Consider the following 21,363-nt stretch of genomic DNA (forward strand, 5'->3'; position numbering starts at 1 on the left):
TTTGTTTATTTAATTCAACTGTTTGTTTAGAAAATAACCTAACAAATTTCTTAAATACGTATTAAAAAAAATATAAACACCATATAAAATCCAAATTTAGCAAGTTTATTCTTACATAATGCATAAAAATACAAGTTTATTGTTACATTATGCATTTAACTCAACTAAAACTACGACATAAACAAGGATTTATAAAAAAATTTACAAACTACCATAACTTATACATCCTCTATGTCATTTATTAATAATAAACCACACAAAAAGTAGCATAGCATAAATTTTCCAGAATTGTGCACCAAACCAACATCTAAAGACATTTCAAAACAAAAGTTGATACTTGAATACATCCTTTCAAAACTCAACATTCATTCAACAAATATAATGAATCTATATAAATCATCTACCTACGATTACACAATATCCCCCATAATCAACCACCAAAATCTCACTATCAACTATTTCTTCAATCTTCGTTTTGACATTATCAACAACTGATTACACAAAATCATCATCTTCTCAAGTAGTTCAATACTTGTTTCTTCAATTGCTTTTATAATCAATTCACTGATTAATCTTGCTTCTTTTTTACTCCATTGTTTCTTGTATCAAACCACAAGTCAACCTGTATGAAAATATTGTATACAACCAGGGGCGGAACCAGAAACTTTCATAAGGGGTAGCACAAAATATAAAAAAACTGTTGTACAACCATTGTACCACCGCGCCTTTGGCTGATATTTTGATTTTTTTCCATTATAATTGCCTAGTGAACGATACTTCAACACATTAATAAAGAACTACAACATATTTTAAGTTTGATCCACAAAAACATAGCTTGATGCATCAGATAAAATAATGATCTCCAACTCCAAATGAGCTCTGCCATAAAATAAATAAACAAACCCACATCATTTATCAAACACATATAGAGACCCAATTAAGAAGATATCATATTGCCTTTGTTTTAGAGAAAAAGGATAAACCTAAACTATGCTCAGTCTAACTTACTACTTTCTACAAATTAACGTCTACATATATAAAATCAAAAACGGAAATCGACTAAATTGTAAAGGGATTAAAGAATTTCTAGAAATTGGTTTGCAGAAATCAGCGTATTGTTCGGTTTCATTTGTTGTTGGGATACATATGTGGACTGGGGGTTTCACTTCCAGCGGAGATGGCAGCACCGGGGGAGAAAGTGGCCACTTAATGGTGGAGAGGATGGCGGAATCAGAGATGTAGAGGGAATGACTTTTATGAAAGAAAGAGAATAAGGAAAGAAGTGAGATATTAGGGCAAACTACAACTTTACCAGTAGACAATGTCGAGGGAGAAGCAGGACCTACAAACGAAGGCGGCATAAACGAAGCAGTCGGAGGTGGCGGAATCCGGTGATGGTGGTGGCTTTGCAGATCCAACGGAGGCATACGGCTGATGTCGGAGGGTTGCAAACTGTCACAACCAGGAACTTCGATTCCTTGTAAAAATTTAACAATGATAACAAATGTGAACCAACAATGTGAAAGCATGTAGGATGCTTATTCAATAACAACAGAATTTCAATCAAACACTTCATACAAGCACTGCAAATAGTCAACAAATAATTGGAAACCCTAGAAATCCCGGTTTAAGTCCATTCTGGACTAGGATTTCCTTATTGGGCCTATTGGGACAATAAGCTACCAATTTGACTATCTTGGGCTTAGAACTCTTAAATGGGCTCTAATTGGACCCACTTTCATTTATTTTAACATTTTGGGCCATATTGGGCCTAAAATGAAATAAAATATTTTAATGGGCCTTATTGGACCATAACAAATCCAATTAACCTAAATGGGCCATAAAATTTATTCTCTTTGACAAATTGGGCCCTAAGGCACCCTAGGAGCCCAATGGGCCGAAAAACAATCAATATGGGCCCATTATTTGGATTTAAGCACCAAAGGCTCAACAATTCATTTTTTTCTTCCTTTCTCTCGGCTCATCTATATATATATATATATATATATATATATATATATATATATAATGTCACATCCCAAAACCATGAACGGCGGAAACGTTCTGGGGCGGAGGACGTCATGTACAGTATCACAACAATAAAAAGTAGTACACAAGCAACAACATCATCCATTGCATTAATAATATAATTTTAATACAAGTATGTTCTGTTAAATTATGATAAACACTAAAGCATAAATCAAAATAAAAGATGCGTCTTGAACGAGCACCATCTTCCCTGAACCTTGCATTGGTACCTGTCTATGGTTGACCTGAGGATACAAGTTATTTTGAAAGAGAGTATCAGCTTTAAAGCTGGTGAGATCATAAGCATTTTAGTGTCTTAATTTATATGAAAGTACTTGTATGTATTTGAAAAGTAAGTATTTGTACGAATGTGAAATGTAAGTATGAAAACGTTTTGAACATCCTAGAAAGCCCTATGCTTCCTACTGAGGGTAGCCTTCTACCAAGGCATCTAGTGTCTATGTGTGTGTCTCTTGTAATAGTGTGTATTTTCCCAAATTTGACTATCATTAACCAAAAATATAGTTCCTACATTACCATGTATCATGTGAATGTTCACGAAGTGAATGTAATAGGAAAATGAAATAGTACTATGGTGTAGTATCGAATAACTACAACTTTACTAACTACCTTAAGTCTATTGTAATCTTATAAGTACTGTAGTATTTGTAATAAGTGACTACTTTTGTACTCCTATTGCCTTATTTGAGGGATAAGGCCTAATGTGATGGTTAGATCCCAGGCTAAACGCTCCCCTATCTAAGAGATTTTGGGACCTACACCCGACCTCTGCATGTATGCAAGCCGTAAACATCCACATTACTATGATCGTGTATACCCGATATAACTATCACAATGCGTTGTGATTCATCGGTATAGTTAGATCCTGAACTTGTTCTATGCTATAGCACCTAGTGATGTCTGTCCTATTATCGTATATGTAAACGCACTCATGTAAACGTATATATGTAAAGGTACTCATGTAAGCGTAATCATGTAAACATATCTATGTAATAGTATAGTAATGTACTGTAATGTTCTGCGTGTGCTAGCTGTAATGTGTGTTCTCTCTCTGTCTAGCATGTATAGTAACGTATTGTGTGTACTAGCTGTAATGTGTGTTCTCTCTCTATCTAGCAAATATAGTAATGTATTGTGTGTACTAGCTGCAATGTGTGTTCTCTCTATCTAGCAAGTAGTGACTCATGAATGAACTGACACATTGTATGATATCGCGTTCTAGTAATAGTTCTAGTATCTTCCTAAAGTACCCATATGGTAGCTTACTAGTAATGTAACTGGTATGTATGAACATGGAAGTATACCGTTGCTACCCAAGGGTACTGAATGAACTGGAAGAACGTTTATGTAGCACCTGGTTCCTGGTATGCAAGATTTATCTGAGAATTTTGTATTTTGGCCTTGGACTCGGCGAGTTGGAGGCCCGACTCGCCGAGTAGAGATGAGACTTGGGACGTGGTTAAGTTGGCGACTCAGCGAGTCTATATTATGGACTCGTCGAGTCCGCGCTATCTGATGAAACCCTAATTTCCAAAGGTTTGCACCCTATTTAAACCGACCATTTGCGCCCCAACTCCGCCCCCTTCACCCTCAGAAGCTCTCCATACACTCTAACCCTTGTTCTTGTGAGTTTGAGGCTTTTTAGTGTGTTTTCTTGAAGATTTTGAGAAGGAAGAGGAGTAGATCAAGAGGAAGGGAAGGAAGCCAAGCATCTTCGTGTTCTCTCAGCAATTGCTTTGAGGTATAACTTGTTTTCCCTCTGTTTCCATGCTTATTACTCCATTAAAGACCTTCTTGAACCATGTCCCAAGCTTGGTTGTGCATTGTTGGTTGATTTAAGTTGTTAGCCTCTAGATCTAGACCCTATTCAGTCCCTGGAGCTTGGATCTGCTGCCTTTATGGAGTCATATTGCACACAAGCCCTAGATCTACCCCTTTTGGTGCACTTTGAGCCTTAAAACCTTTATTGGTAACGATCTACACGTAAAGTTGGAAACTTTACAAGTAGAGACGGGATTACAAGTCAATTGATTGGATAAGGACTCGGCGAGTTGGGGATCCAACTCGGCGAGTCGGGTCAACTGAAAGTTGACTTAGGCTTTGACTTTCAGCTTGATCAAGGGTAAAATGGTCAATTTACCTGAGGGTCAGTTAGCAGTGTTTGATTGAGTGTTTTGTGGGAATTATAGCCGGAGGATTTCCAGAGCAGCAGCAGCAGCAGACAGTCAATTCCCACACAGACCAACAGCTATTTCGAAGTGAGTTTCCTTCTAGTAGGAACAGGTCTAAGGCACCAAGGCCGACCCGTGTAGACGAGATGTTAGCACTAGAGTGTGGGTCGAGCCCGTATCTCTGTGTTTAGTTGATTATGATATATGTGCCAGTATGATAGAGTTGTCTATACTTGTTGGCTATGTGATACTTGTATATTATGAGTTAGCGGTTGAGTGTGGGCAAGGCCCGTATCTCTTCGAGAATGGAGTGTGGGCTAGGCCCGTATCTCCCAGATAGTAGAGTGTGGGCGAGGCCCGTATCTCCCGGCTAGCAAAGTGAGTGCAGGGCCCGTATCTTCATGAGTGTGGGCGAGGCCCGTAACTCCTAGGTGAATGTTGTATGTTATATGCTTGCATGGTATGAGGTATTATAGGGGAGCTCACTAAGCTTCGTGCTTACGTTTTTCAGTTTTGGTTTCAGGTACCTCTGCAGCCAAGGGAAAAGAGTCGGCGCGGTAGCGGCATATCACACACACGCTTTTGTTTCCGCACTATGGATTTCTGGGATGTACTCTGAATTGTTACTATGATATTACCGGTTTTCAGACATGGATTATTATCATGAATGTTTTGTAATGATGTTTTTATGTTTTAACCTAAATTAAAAATGAAATTTTTAACCGGTATTTTTGGGGTGTTACAAGTTGGTATCAGAGCCCTGGTTTGAGGGATTCGGACACACCTTCGGGGGTGTCTGAACTCAAATCAAGGGATTAAAAGATTTTGCAAAAGAAAATGTTCTTTAAAAGGTTAAGTAAAGTGTTTTAAGATGGAACAAAGTGTGTGATGTGCACGACCGGCTGAGCTCAAGTAAGTATTCCCCAAAGTACCCATAGAAGTTTATATTGTGTTTATCAGTTTCAGTAGAACAGCATGCTAGAATAGGACTAAGGATCTAGGAGTGATGCCTTATGTGTGCTTCAGTGTATGAAAATTGCAAGCTAGAATTGAGTAGACAGCAGAAGGATAGCCCGTTAGTATATGCCTGATAGTACGAGTTTAGCTCTGTATGCTAGATCAGTTTCTCTCTATGAGAGCAGATTCGCTTGAGATTGTTCCCTTAGTTTGAATGTTGCTTGCTTTGTGCTTTGTGGGACTCTGAGTGGTGGAAGTTAGACATTAGGTGAATACGTCACGTCACATGTGATCAGGGTTGAATAATCTTAGAGTGCTGGATTTGGCCCTATTGCGCAGCTCTCGTTTGAGTCTAACCGTAGATGGGACGAGTCTGTTACTCGAAGGATTATCCGAGCCTCACCACATGTGATGGTATTCTGGTAATGGTTAATTGGCATTACTAAGAGGCCTTCAGCAGCTGAGGACCTGGTAGGGTGGAGCCTGAGATTTCCCTAGGGCAAGCCTAGGATGAGTATAGCGGTGATCAGCAGTAGTGAAAGGGATCTGGTGGAGTCGAGGCAGTCCTTGAAGAAGGTACGATAGTATGGGCCCGTACTACTGAAAGCAGAGGATCCGTACCCGAACTAAGGAGGGATGAGATAAGACCAGGGAACTTGTAGTAGTTGTGATCCCTCAAGAAGTAGCAGTATCACTAACCATTGTTATTATGTATTGCAGAATGGTGGTACTTCGATCGAGGCCGATTGATGGCGGTTTAGGAGAGGGGTCAGGTTCGGGATCAGGTTCCGAGCTGGTAGATGAGGGACTACGCGAGTTCATCGCGTCGAGAGATCACCAGGGGTATCCTTGAGTCGACTCCCATTATCTTCGGGTTGATCAAGGAAGGGATCATCAAGTTGATGGAAGATCACCTCCGGGCATTCAGGAGTGACATGGCATCTGGCCAGTCGGGATCTCGCACACTGTCCATTAAGGACTTTAGGGGCAATGGTGCGCCGGATTTCCACGGGATGAAAGACCCCATTGCTGCCAGGCGATGGATCGCAGACATCGAGTCTGCACAGTTGACTAGCTTCTGCCCCTAGGGGTCGAAAGTGAGGTATGCAGCAGGGTGTTTACGAGACCAAGCTCAAGATTGGTGGGAGTCTATGGGTGACTCGTTGGGAGCCTTAGCTATCGAGGCTATGACCTGATCGGACTTTGTGGCCAGGTTCAGGGAAGAGTTCACGCCAGCTGTCGAGCTTCAGCAGCTGGCCAGAGAGTTCTTGGATATGAGGCAGACGACGGAGACTGTGGCGGAGATCACCGCCAAGTTCTGGGAGAGGGCTTTGTTGGTGCCCCATATTGCGGGTTATGAGGATATGAGGAGGGCCCGTTATCATGACATGCTACGGGCCGACGTCCGGGAGCATGTTAGCTTTTCAGCTTGCCCTACCCTGGAGTCCATGATTGCCAGGGCAAGGGAAAGGGAGATCGATTTAGAGCACATCAGGAAGAGGAAAGCAGAGGCGGGGCAGGTGGTTGGGGCTTCAGGGAAGAAGCCCAGGGGATCATATCGGAGGCCGAAAGGCCAAGGGGGACCTGGCCGCTGCAGGAAATGCGGCAGGACGCATGAGGGAGCATGTAGGGAGCGTGTAGGATGGGATCAACAGGCTGCTACAAGTGCGGCAAGGCAGGGCACTTCAGCAGGGATTGTACTACTTCAGTTTCGGCTATTCAGACATCGGAGTTGTTGTGTTTTCACTGCAACCAGAGGGACCACAAGAAGGCCAATTTCCCCCAGTTGACAGCACTGTCGCTAGTAAGGGCGCCAGCTCCAGTGACCTTGCGGATCACTGATGGCCGGCAAGGCAAGGCAGAGGCTCCGGTGGTGAGGAGCTGGGCATTTCAGTTGACTACCGAGGAGGCACGCGCCGCACCCGACGTGATGACGGGTATGATTCTTTCACTCTACTTTGTTTTATGATGTTATGATATTGATATGTGCTCTATATGTATATGTATGCATTAGGATCGTTCCATGTGAACGGCATTCCAGTTCAGGTGTTGTTCGACTCGGGTGCCTCCCGATCATTTGTTTCCATTGCGCTTAGCAAGAAGTTTCCTGAGTCTTCAGGCATATTGGATTGCCCTTTAGAGGTAGAAATTGCTGATGATCGATAGGTGCGAGCATCGATGGTGTTTCGCGATTGCGTATTGCGTTTGTTTGAGGAGCGCTACTTGGTAGACTTGGTTCCCATTCCATTGCGCGGGAACAAGGTGATTATAGGCATGGATTGGTTGAGCCCTAATGGGGCGGTGATAGATTGCGCACAGTAGCTAGTGCGAGTCAGGAACCCAGGTGGGGGAGAGTAAGTGATTCATGGTGAGAGGCCACATTGCGGACTCACTGTATGTTCAGCAGCGAGGGCTAGACGGTATCTTCAGCAGGGATGCGCAGGATATGTCGGGTATGTGATGGATACCCGGGAGGCGGGTAAGGCGACAGTGAGCGAGGTTCCGGTGGTTCGAGATTTCGCAGATGTTTTCCCAGAGGAGCTTCCTGGGATACCTCTGGAGTGACAGGTGGAGTTCAGGATTGACCTCGTTCCTGGTGCGGCACCGATAGCCAAGGCACCGTATTGGTTGGCTCCTCCCGAGATGCAGGAGTTGTCTACGCAGCTGCAGGAGCTGCTAGACAAGGGATTTATCTGTCTGAGCAGTTCACCCTGGGGAGCCCCGATCCTGTTTGTAAAGAAGAAGGACAGGTCGCACTGGATGTGCATAGACTACCGGGAGCTGAATAAGGTAACGGTGAAGAACCGTTACCCACTCCCGAGGATTGATGATCTCTTTGACCAACTTCGGGGAGTGTCTTGGTTTTCCAAGATCGATTTGCGTTCGGGTTATCACCAGATGAGGGTCAAAGAGGAGGATGCGCAGAAGACCGCGTTTCGGACAGACTATGGCCACTATGAGTTCGTGGTGATGCCGTTTGGGCTCAACAATGCTCCTGCCGCATGCATGGACCTCATGAACCGTGTGTGCTGGCCGATGCGAGATTGGTCTGTGATAGTTTTCATTGACGACATCTTGGTTTATTCCAAGACACAGGAGGAGCATGAGGAGCGTCTGAGAGAAGTTTTGGAGACCCTAAGGAGGGAGAGCTTGTATGCCAAGTTCTCCAAGTGCGAGTTTTGGTTGCGCGAGGTGCAATTTCTCAGACAACTTGTCAACCAGAACGGAATTCTGGACGATCCGGCCAAGGTCAAGGCAATGATGAGATCGGAGGTTCCGAAGTCTCCATCTGAGATTCGGAGTTTCCTAGGATGGGCAGGCTATTATCGGAGATTCAGTCAGGACTTCTCCAAGATAGCCGTACCCCTGACGCGGCTGACGAAGAAAGTCGTAGTCTTTCGGTGGGGACCCGAGCAGCAGGCTGCGTTTGAGACGCTGAGACAGAGATTGTGCGAGGCGCCAATCTTAACCCTGCCAGAGGGGGGTTAGGATTTTGTGGTTTACTGTGATGCGTCCATTTCAGGGTTGGGTGTGGTACTGATGCAGATGGGGCATGTCATTGCTTACGCTTCGAGGCAGCTCAAGCCTCATGAGGCGAACTACCCGACGCATGATTTGGAGTTGGGGGCAGTTGTTTTCGCCCTCAAGATTTGGCAACATTACCTCTTTGGAGTCCGGTGTACCATCTACACAGACCACAAGAATTTGAGGTACCTCATGGATCAGCCAAATCTGAACATGAGGCAACGTCGGTGGTTGGACGTGGTGAAGGATTATGATTGTGAGATCCTTTACCACGCAGGGAAGGCCAACGTGGTGGCCGATGCGCTTAGCCGCATGGCGGCACCGATCACGGATATTTGTATAAGGATGACTGTGGTGACTCCCCTGTTGGAGCAGATTCGGGAGGCTCAACAGGAGACTATGAAGGAGGAGCATCGGAAGAGTGAGTGAATAGTGGGTCAAGTCACCTCTTTCGATTATGATAGCCGGGGGTTGTTGACACTACACCGTAGGGTGTGGGTGCCTTATCATGGAGGCGCACGCCAGATCTTGATGGAGGAGGCGCACAAATCCCGATTCTCCATTCATCTAGGGGCGACGAAGATGTACCGGGATCTTCGCCTAGACTATTGGTGGCCCTGCATGAAGCGGGATGTGGCGTGTTACGTCGAGCGGTGCTTGACCTGTAGGAAGGTCAAGGCCGAACATCAGAGGCCGCATGGTAAGATGTAGCCGTTGGATATTCCACTGTGGAAATGGGAAGATATCACGATGGATTTTATCACGAAGCTTCCCAGGACTGCGCGTGGAGTAGATTCGATTTGGGTCATCGTGGATCGATTGACCAAGAGCGCCCACTTTATTCCGATCCAGGAGAGCATCTCGGCCGAAAAGCTGGCCGATATCTACATCAGGGAGATAGTAGCGCGATACGGGGTGCTAGTGTCAGTGATATCAGATCGAGATGTGTGGTTCACTTCTAGGGTTTGGAAGAGGTTTCATGAGGAGTTGGGCACTCATCTACATTTTAGCACCGCCTTTCACCCGCAGACGGATGGTCAGAGCGAGCGGACCATCCAGACTTTGGAAGATATGTTGCGGGCATGCGTGCTAGATTTTGGTGGTAGCTGGGATACCTATCTTCCCTTGGCAACAATAGCTACCACGCGCGTATTGACCGCCCTCCATTCGAGTTGTTGTACGGTCGGAGGTGCAGGACACCGATATGCTGGGGGGAGGTTGGCCAGAGGGTCATGGGGAGCACCGAGGTGGTGCTCAAGACGACCGAGAGGATCCAGCAGGTTTGGAGCAGGATTTAGATTGCTCAGAGTCGACAGAAAAGTTACGCCGACAAGCGTCGATCTGACATGGAGTTCCAAGTCCGGGATATGGTTCTCCTGAAGGTGTCGCCTTGGAAAGGTGTCATTCGATTCAGGAAGCGGGGCAAGTTGGGCCCGAGATTCATCGGACCGTTCATGGTTGTAGCTCGAGTGGGTAAGGTGGCGTATAGGCTGGATCTTCCAGTCGAGCTCAGCCAGATCCACAACACTTTTCATGTTTCTCAGCTGCGGAAGTGCCTAGTGGACGATTCAACAGTAGTGCCGATAAAGGATAGACAGGTTGATGACAGCCTGAATTACATTGAGCGCCCAGTCGCAATCCTCGACAGGAAGTCGAAGGACTTGAGCAATAAGCGAGTGGAACTCGTAAAGTTGCAATGGCGGCACCGGAAGGGATCAGAGTGGACGTGGGAGCCCGTGGAGGAGATGATGGAGCATTACCCCGAGCTGTTTCAGGATCGAGCAGCAGACTTCGAGGACGAAGTCTAAAATAAGTGGGGGAGATTTGTAGCACCTGGTTCCTGGTATGTAAGATTTATCTGTGAATTTTGTATTTTGGCCTTGGACTCGGCGAGTTGGAGGCCCGACTCGCCGAGTAGAGACGGGACTTGGGACGCGGTTAAGTTGGCGACTCGGCGAGTCCATATTATGGACTCGGCGAGTTCGCGCTGTCTGATGAAACCCTAATTTCCAAAGGTTTGCACCCTATTTAAACTGACCATTTGCGCCCCAACTCCGCCCCCTTCACCCTCAGAAGCTCTCAATACACTCTAACCCTTGTTCTTGAGAGTTTGAGGCTTTTTAGTGTGTTTTCTTGAAGATTTTGAGAAGGAAGAGGAGTAGATCAAGAGGAAGGGAAGGAAGCCAAGCATCTTCGTGTTCTCTCAGCAATTGCTTTGAGGTATAACTTGTTTTCCCTCTGTTTCCATGCTTATTACTCCATTAAAGACCTTCTTGAACCATGTCCCAAGCTTGGTTGTGCATTGTTGGTTGATTCAAGTTGTTAGCCTCTAGATCTAGACCCTATTCAGTCCTTGGAGCTTGGATCTACTGCCTTTATGGAGTCATATTGCACACAAGCCCTAGATCTACCCCTTTTGGTGCACTTTGAGCCTTAAAACCTTTATTGGTAACGATCTACACGTAAAGTTGGAAACTTTACGTGTAAACCAGGCCCTAGGAGCCCAGATCTGTAAATGGCATGGACTGGATTTGAGCAAAATCGCGTATATGGCTTTTGCATGAAGCAGACTCGGGGAGTCGCTCATCTGACTCGGTGAGTCTGGTCGCGAGTCTCCGAGTTTGTCCCCTTTTTGTTGTGTCGAGTTGAGTAGTGAGTCCTGGGTGGACTCGATGAGTTGGTATCCGAACTCACCCATGAAGGAACTCGGCGAGTCAACTCCCTGACTCAGCGAGTTCAAGGCAATCTTCTTAGATCAAGAACAGACTCGGCGAGTTGTTCATACAACTCGGCGAGTCACAGCAGAAATTGTTCATCGGATGAAGATGAACTCGGCGAGTTGTTCATACAACTCGGCGAGTAGGATGAAGGACTTGGACATCAGTTTAGAAGGAGAACTCGTTGAGTCAGCGCCCAACTCGACGAGTAGAGACGGGATTACAGGTCAATTGATTGGATAAGGACTCGGCGAGTTGCGGATCCAACTCGGCGAGACGGGTCAATTGAAAGTTGACTCAGGCTTTGACTTTCAACTTGATCAAGGGTAAAATGGTCAATTTACCCGAGGGTCAGTTAGCGGTGTTTGATTGAGTGTTTTGTGGGATTTATAGCCGGAGGATTTCTGGAGCAGCAGCAGCATCAGACAGTCAATTCCCACACAGACCAGCAGCTATTTCGAGGTGAGTTTCCTTCCAGTAGGAATGGGTCTAAGGCACCAAGGCTGACCCGTGTAGAGGAGATGTTAGCATTAAAGTGTGGGCCAAGCCCGTATCTCTGGGTTTAGTTGATTATGATATATGTGCCAGTATGATAGAGTTGTCTATACTTGTTTTCTGTGTGATACTTGTATATTATGAGTTAGCGGTTGAGTGTGGGCAAGGCCTGTATCTCTCCGAGAGTGGAGTGTGGGCTAGTCCCATATCTCCCAGATAGTAGAGTGTGGGCGAGGCCCGTATCTCCCGGCTAGCGAAGTCTGGGTAGGGCCCGTATCTTCATGAGTGTGGGCGAGGCCCGTAACTCCTAGGTGAATGTTGTATGTTATATGCTTGCATGGTATGAGGTATTATGAGGGACCTCACTAAGCTTCGTACTTACGGTTTTCAGTTTTGGTTTCAGGTACCTCTGCAGCCAAGGGAAAAGAGTCGGCGCTGTAGCGACATATCACACACACGCTATTGTTTCCGCACTATAGATTTCTGGGATGTACTCTGAATTGTTACTATGATATTACCGGTTTTCAGACATGGATTATTATCATGAATGTTTTGTAATGATGTTTTTATGTTTTAACCTAAATTAAAAATGAAATTTTTAACCGGTATTTTTGGGGTGTTACAGTTTATGCCTATATATGTACACATGATATATAACTAATATTTAAACGACCTCCGGACGGGTACCCGATATCCCACCAGACCACATCTCAAGCGCGAAAAGGAAATAGGGTGGGCAGGCCTTCCTAAGCCTTTTAAACATTGTTTATATAACTATACATACGTAGACATGCAAATGATAATATGAAAGCATAAGATAAGTTTTGTAAAACCTTTGAACATGATTACTATCTAAGAAAAGGTCGACATGATGTCAGCCCATAAAACGGGTTGAAAGCATGTGTTTGATAAAACAGTTTAAGTATAAAGAAACATTTGTTTTGAAACATAACTATAAATGAGTTTGAAATGAAACATATAGTGTAAAATGAACAGTTTAATAAGGAGTTTTAAACATATAAAATGTTTATGAAAATCATTTGATGCAAACTGTTTGGTAAAACGGCTAATGAGTAGCAAATCATTTGAATGCTGCTTATTAATCACATGCGATTGATATAATAACTAGGGGTATGAACTCACCTATAGTGAGTGGTACGGATGAACTGAAGATGTAGGATTGCTAGGTGTCAAGTGAAGTCTTGAACACACTCTATGATCCTAGTTAACATATAATATCACATATATGTATCGAATTAGTCTTTGAACAACTAATAAACAAGTCAAGACACACTACGACATGCTAAACACCTTTATCAAGTGTTATTAGCCTCTAGGATTGCATCTAAGTGTGGTAGGGAAAAACCTATTGTGTGTAGGGTTCAGGAAAAACTCCATAATGGAGTTCATGGCCCTAATGTCACTAAAAATGAGTTTACAGTCATAAACTCAAGAGTTTACGGCCGTAAGCTCATACTTACATGACCAATTGATGTTTGAGGCTCTATAAGACCCTAAGAAGCATTTCTACTTAATATCATGGTCTTTGGAAGAGTTTAGGGCATCATATAACTTCGTTTAGAAGTTCACGGCCCTAGGACCAAACCCCTTGGAGATGACGGCCGTAATCTCCCTTGGAAGGGTGTTTTTGGTGATTTCAAGTCCCTAATTCAACTAAGAACTAATCTAGGCTAGTGTCCAAGGCTTTAGGAGAGTTTAAAGCACCCTTTGGCCTCTTTGTTTGGAGTTCACGGCCCTGGAACTTCTTGGGCCATGAACACCTTACTCTTGGTGTTCTAGGGCTGTTTTCTAGTCCTAAACACGTTAGGGTACAAGCGTAAACTAGTTTCATTGCAATAGGAAGGGACTAGGGCACTCTTTGCCCCATAAACAAGGGTTTACGGTCCAATATGTTCTTGGGCCGTAAACTCTCTAATCTTGTTGTTTTCCTATGATTTCTAGTGTATTAGACGCATATCAAGCCTTATAACACCCTAGGATAGAAGTACTCATGATTTGGGATGAAAGCCCAAAGATCCTTGAGAGAGAAATCGACTTTTCTCTAGTTGGAAATGTAACTAATGAATAAATATGGCTCAGAATCCTATATATACTCCTGGGGTTTTTGGCAGAAAATATGTTTATTCAGGCATTGAATTCTAATATCATGAAGCTTTGGAATAATAGAGTTGCACAATACCCTAGTGCATTCTCTCTCTTGATATCTCATCAAGTGTAAATCCTAAAATACTCAAACTTATACCAAAAAGTCTGAATATTTACTGCAGCTGTTCTAACTTCTATTGACTTGATATGGTTTGTACCGAATGGAAATTTCAGGTTGTCACATTATCCACCTGTTGAAGGGAATTTCGTCCCGAATTTAGAATTTAGGTAAGGATGTAGGTATGAATGATCGAGTCATGAGGTGGGGAACTTCCTAATCCATTGGTTCTCACGCTCCTAAGTGAATTCGGGTCCTCGGTTGGTATCCCAAGGAACCTTCACTAACGGGCAACGGCGTTGCTTCATCCGTTTGACCTCTCGGTCGAGGGTCACTACGGTTCTAATACGAAGGCGAGGATCTCGTTAATCTCGATCTCATCGAGTGGGCTTACGAGAGTCCTAACGGGAAGGTACGGTTTCAAGATCGAGACGCGAAGAGTAAAACGTACGTTACTGAGTTCGCGGAGTAGATCTAGTCTGTGAGATACAGGTCCAATTCTGGTAAGAATCTCGGAGGTCCTGACTATCTTGGATTTAGCTTTCCACGCGACACGAAGCGTATTAAGCCATTCCCAGAGTGAGTTTTCCTAAAGAATTTGGTCTCTCACTTGGAATTCCAAAGGTTCTTTTTCTTGCTTAACTTCCCAATCAAGGGCAACCCCTTGCTGGGTCAAATTCGTAAGGTTTCTGTAATTTGAGCGGACTTCTGAATGGACTATGATAGTAGGTCTGCAAGACCTAGAATTTGGCAAATTTCTGTCAGCGTCTACGGTGCCGACAAATTCCCAACGGTTATGGATAAATTGACAGAGTACTCAAGAACTTCCACATCACTAATAGTGTGTCTTAGGAAATTTTGACTCTTTAATTCAAAAACTCGTGTTCAGAGAAATTTGCGAAAAGTATCTTCGAGGGTAATGTTTCCATGGGTTCCTTTTTACTACGAGGGTAGATAAGTAAGTCATTACAAGGAGAATGGCGAACTGATCTAAGTAAGGATGGTGTACCCTATTCATTAAGCTCATGACTACTATAGGCGTATTGGTCCTATCCGATGGGTATCACTATGGATTCGAAGTGTCCGCATCGAGTTCGGAAGGTAGTCTTCAGGACATCCTTTCCTAGCACTCGAACTGGTGATATTCGGATCTCAGGTCCTTTTCTAAAAGGTAACTCGTTCCTTACGTTTTCTCAACTGATTCATCTATGCGAGGAAGAGATAACGATTTCTAATGAAAAATCTTGACGGAGTCCTCGATAGCCGAGGTACATACGATGCAATCCGTCGATCTCTGGAAGAATAACACCGAAGTTCTCCAGGGTGAGAAGCCTAGTCTTCCAATTCTATTTTGTGTAGTTCGCTAAGTTGTCTGGACTGTTCTTGTATCTCCGTAGGTGTTTAGACTGAAGGCCAATCTGTTTATAGAAGTCGTACTGGGTTCTAAGTTTGTTCACATAAGGATGCGATTACTCATAGTCTTGGGCAGTACTCCATCCTAAAGTTCATTTTAGAATCCATACATGGTTCAACGATCACAATCTCGTGTATACGAGTCGTATATAATTAAGATTGAAAAGATAGTCGAATAACTGATTCTTCCTTAAGCTCTCATCCTATCGAGGAAAAAGAAGTTAAAGCGAAATCATCAATTCTAAACCTGTAGAACCTTGATTATATCGCCCCTATGTATACATTCTTCAGCGACAGATCAACCGTATGGATCTTTGGATTGAACTTGACATACTGTACGAGTGGTACTTTGGGGATTTCTTTGGAAATCAAAAGAACTATGAGGTACTCCAAGCATGAGTACTTCGGTGTTTTGATATGACGACTTCGTTGGAAAGGCGATTTCGAAGAAAGAGATGTACGTATGAAACTGGTTTTGTGCGGATCACAGTGAATCTAGTTGTATGATAATGTCGGAATCATAAGGAAAATTAAAGATATTAGATTTGAACATAAGGAGTTACAGACAAAACACAACCGTGCAACCATCAACAGAGTACAATACTTTAGACTCACTACAAGACTATTGCTGCGAATAAGGTATACTACAAAAGACAAGTACAAGCAGCACGAGCATCCCCTTTACTGACGGGATCTCGCAAAAGGTAAAACTCTAGTTGCACTAGTTTTGGATGGTTTATAAGTCTGTTACAACAAAACGCCTTAATTACATTAATGAGGGTCCGACGTAGTTTCTCCTGCAGTTGTGATCCTGAGAATCTTCCCATCAGCATCCGAGTTCTTCGCTATCGGGCAATCCTTCTTGAGGTGTCCAATTTCACCGCATTGGTGACATATCTGGACAGCACCAACATTGGTGGTGGAAGTGAGGTGTTTATCCAGTGTTATGTGGAAACGAGTGCCTTCCTCATTACTCCACCTTGGAAATTGCTTCCTAAAGCGTTCAGCTTTATCACTACTTTTGTGTGTAGGGTTGGTCCCGATGACAGGGACTTGAGTGATGGGTCATGCTGGTGCTCCACAGTTACTAGAATGGTGCCCTATCTTCGGGAGTTTTCCCTCGTATGGCCTTCTCGGTACGGGGATGGCAGGGGTTTCCACTTGTTGTTGCTGCATGGCAAGTTTTTGGGATTTCTTGCGTTCTTTCTGGGCGTGGCACTTTCGTTTCTTGTTCTCTGCTTTTTGGCTTTGCGAGCCTGTGTCTGTTACCATTTGACGACTTCCTGGATGGATACCACGATTGGGATTTTCAACCCCATCGTCGGTATTGCTTGTGTTGATAGCGCTTCGATGCGCAAGGACAGCTATCACGACAGCCATCACAGCAGCTGTAACTGCGGTTTGAAAAGTAGCGGCATCCATAGGAAAGGCAGAGGTTTCATTGTTCGGCTGGCTGCTTCCGGATGAAGACATGATTATGTAACACGAAAGATAAGGATTTGGTGAGCGATTCTGGTTGACCCTAGATGTACTTCGATTGCTCAATCAAAGAGCAAGATTATGTTCTAGGAAGTTTGACCTACATCCCTATGATGCAGTCCTAGTACGGAATAGAAGTACGTTCGCGAAGGTTTGACCTACATCCCTATGATGCAGTCCTAGTACTAAGTGGAAGTGTGTTCGTAGAATGGTCTCAAGACGTTTGTCGTTCAAGCCGAGGTATCGATGGTTGGTGAATAACATGACCCAACCACTAAAAGAGACTTGGAAATGTCTCCGGAGCTAACTTGCTATAGTCCAATGACTTGACTAAAGCATGTTTCAGATAGACTCCAATGAAAGTATGATAAGAGTACTTGCATAAAGAATGACATAGAAGTTAGCCGACTGTCAATATCTTTGATATTCATGACGTAAAAGTTCGGGAAAATGACCTTGTAAAAGGTCTTACATCATATCCAGAGAAGATAGTTCTTGACAGCATAAAGACCTAACCAAAAGTACTTACAGTACAAGATAGTTTCATAGAAAATGCCACATCGGGCATAGACAGAAAACGATTTCCTTTTAACAGGGGAAATAAAGTAAAGCATCTACTACTGGCTACGATCATCCCTCTGGTGAACTCGCAGTTCAGCCAGTTGGCGTTCAACATCAAGTAGGTGTCTTTCGTACACCCTCTGGCGTACGCGGAGTTCCATGACTTCGGCTCGTGATTCAGCCAGTGCTTGAAGAAGGGCTTCATGGTCTCTTTCAGATCTCTCACGAGCATCTTCTAGACGAATGGTGCAGAGGGTATGTATCCTCGCATCGGCGACAAGTTCTGTGATCTGATGTAGGGTTGTCCTGCCTTAAATCTCATTTTGGGCCACTCTGCGGACCAAGATTGGCAAGATTCTGTCTGCTGAGCCCCCATTGCTCAGGTCATAAAAGCTTCGGTCACCATTAAATGGCATGGACTGATCTTGTCCTTGGCTCCATGTTTCCAAGCATTCCACCCATGGAGGCGTCGGGCCATGAAAAGCCGGACGAGGGTTAGGAATTGGAACGGGAGCTACCTGGGGTAGGTTCTCAACCTCGGGTTCGGAGTTAGCACTGTCCGAAAGGTCTTCATCATGGTGATCATTCACAGGGATAGGATGATCATTCTCTGGTTCTTCTCCAAACCATCCAACAATGACTTCGTTTGGAAGGTACTGGTTGTCGTGGGGATGGAGTCCAGCCATGTTATCTACGCGAGGATTGGGGTAAGAAAATAATTATTAGACGAACTATCTAGATAATTATTTAGAAAATCTGCATTAGTTACATCACTATTTGTGAAGTGCATACCAATTATATGTAATCTAAATAGGATAGGTCTTCGAATAAGTAACCTTAACTCCAAATTCACAAAGAATAGGTGTAAAGAAAAATTTTCACAGATTCTAAGTCAATAACATCCTAGTTACATATAGGCTTAGTGTATCCACTTAGCAACTATCAACTTAGTAATGAAGATTCCATTTTAGTTCTCAAGTATAAAGTACTTATAGTAACACCAAATACCCCTATAGTATTTTAAGTTTAATGTTATGTTCTACTGTTCTCATTGTGGTATTGTTGGTAAGATTTTAGACTTGTTGCAACCACACAACTACACTTAGGCACATGCTAGCCAACCCTCGGATAATATGGGTGACCAGGCTATATCTTCCCAGTTTTGACCATATGTCTCTAAGTCTACCTGTGTTGTCCAACAATCGTAATTCTTTTGTATTGTCCTAGTGACACTGATTTTAGTATGAATGCAACACGTATACTTAATTAAATATTTTATTATATAAAGTATAAACTCTTGGTCAGAGTATTTTTAATCCCATTGTATTTATAGTCTTTATATCTTTTATGGGTTGATATACTTAATTCACTATAAACAATGTTCTGATACCAATCTGTCACACCCCAAAACCATGAATGGCGGAAACGTTCTGGGGCGGAGGACGTCATGTACAGTATCACAACAATGAAAAGTAGTAAACAAGCAACAACATCATCCATTGCATTCATAATATAATTTTAATACAAGTGTGTTCTGTCAAATTATGATAAACACTGAAGCATAAATCAAAATGAAAGATGCGTCTTGAATGAGCACCATCTTCCCTGAACCTTGCATCAGTACCTGTCTATGGTTGACCTGAGGATACAAGTTATTTTGAAAGAGAGTATCAGCTTTAAAGCTGGTGAGATTATAAGCATTTTAGTGTCTTAATTTGTATGTAAGTACTTGTATGTATTTGAAATGTAAGTATTTGTACGAATGTGAAATATAAGTATGAAAACATTTTGAACATCCTAGAAAGCCCTATGCTTCCTACTGAGGGTAGCCTTCTACCAAGGCATCTAGTGTTTGTGTGTGTGTGTCTTTTGTAAGAGTGTGTATTTTCCCAAATCTGACTATCATTAACCAAAAATATAGTTTCTACATTACCGTGCATAGTGTGAATGTTCACGAAATGAATGTAATGGGAAAATGAAATAGTACTATGGTGTAGTATCGAATAACTACAACCGTACTAACTACCTTAAGTCTATTGTAATCTTGTAAGTACTGTAGTATTTGTAATAAGTGACTACTTCTGTACTCCTATTGCCTTATTTAAGGGATAAGGCCTAATTTGATGGCTAAATCCCAGGCTAAAAGCTCCCATGTCAAAGAGATTTTGGGACCTACACACGACCCCTGCATGTATGCAAGCCGTAAACATCCACATTACTATGATCATGTATACCCGATATAACTATCACAATGCGTTGTGATTCATCGGTATAGTTAGATCCTGAACTTGTTCTATGCTATAACACCTAGTGATGTCTATCCTATTATCGTATATGTAAACGCACTCATGTAAACGTATATATGTAAAGGTACTCATGCAAGCGTAATCATGTAAACATATCTATGTAATAGTATAGTAATGTACTGTAATGTTCTGCGTGTGCTAGCTGTAATGTGTGTTCTCTCTCTGTCTAGCATGTATAGTAATGTACTGTGTGTACTAGCTGTAATGTGTGTTCTCTTTCTATCTAGCAAGTATAGTAATGTACTATATGTACTAGTTGTAATGTGTGTTCTCTCTCTATCTAACAAGTATTGACTCATGAATGAACTGACTCATTGTATGATATCGCGTTCTAGTAATAGTTCTAGTATCTTCCTAAACTACCCATATGGTAGCTTACTAGTAGTGTAACTGGTACGTATGAACATGGAAGTATACCCTTGCTACCCAAGGGTACTGAATGAACTGGAAGAACCTTTATGACTATATATGTACACATGATATATAACTAATATCTAAATGACCTTCGGACGGGTACCCGATATCCCACCAGACCACATCTCAAGCGCGAAAAAGAAATAGGGAGGGCAGGCCTTCCTAAGCCTTTTAATCATTGCTTATATAACTATACATACGTAGACATGAAATTGATAATATGAAAGCATAAAACAAGTTTTGTAAAACCTTTGAACATGATTACTATCTAAGAAAAGGTCGACATGATGTCAACCCATAAAACGGGTTGAAAGCATGTGTTTGATAAAACAGTTTAAGTATAAAGAAACATTTGTTTTGAAACATAACTATAAATGAGTTTGAAATGAAACATATAGTGTAAAATAAACAGTTTAATAAGGAGTTTTAAACATATAAAATGTTTATGAAAATCATTTGATGCAAACTGTTGGTAAAACGGCTAATGAGTAGCAAATCATTTGAATGCTGCTTATTAATCACATGCGATTGATATAATAACTAGCATGATTCTACTTGTATCCCCCCCCCCCTAAAACATTTAAAAACATTTAAAGCTTTGATTAAGGGGTATGAACTCACCTGTAGTGAGTGGTAAGGATGAACTGAAGATGTAGGATGGCTAGGTGTCAAGTGAAGTCTTGAACACACTCTATGATCCTAGTTAACATATAATATGACATACATGTATCAAATTAGTCTTTGAACAACTAATAAACAAGTCAAGACACCCTACGACATGCTAAACACCTTTATCAAGTGTTATTAGCCTCTAGTATTGCATCTAAGTGTTGTAGGGAAAAAGGAAAACTCCATAATGGAGTTCATGGCCCTAATGTCACTAACAAATGAGTTTATGATCGTTAACTCAAGACCTTACGGCCGTAAGCTCATACTTACATGACCAATTAATGTTTGAGGCTCTGTAAGACCCTAAGAATCATTTCTACTTGGAGATTACCGCCGTAATCTCCCTTGGAAGGGTGTTTTTGGTGATTTCAAGTCCCTAATTC

The 21,363-nt window shown here is 42.8% G+C and overlaps 1 pseudogene; it reads right to left on the bottom strand.

Moving 5' to 3' along the window:
* The window catches only part of LOC145099484 (uncharacterized), a 65,939-nt pseudogene extending 48,915 nt beyond the window's left edge, over positions 1-17,024 (bottom strand).
* Positions 17,025-21,363: the final 4,339 nt, after the last annotated feature.

This window comes from Lactuca serriola, chromosome 4 (assembly GCF_051521515.1).
Source record: "Lactuca serriola cultivar US96UC23 chromosome 4, Lser_US96UC23_V15, whole genome shotgun sequence".
Classification (NCBI taxonomy): domain Eukaryota; kingdom Viridiplantae; phylum Streptophyta; class Magnoliopsida; order Asterales; family Asteraceae; genus Lactuca; species Lactuca serriola.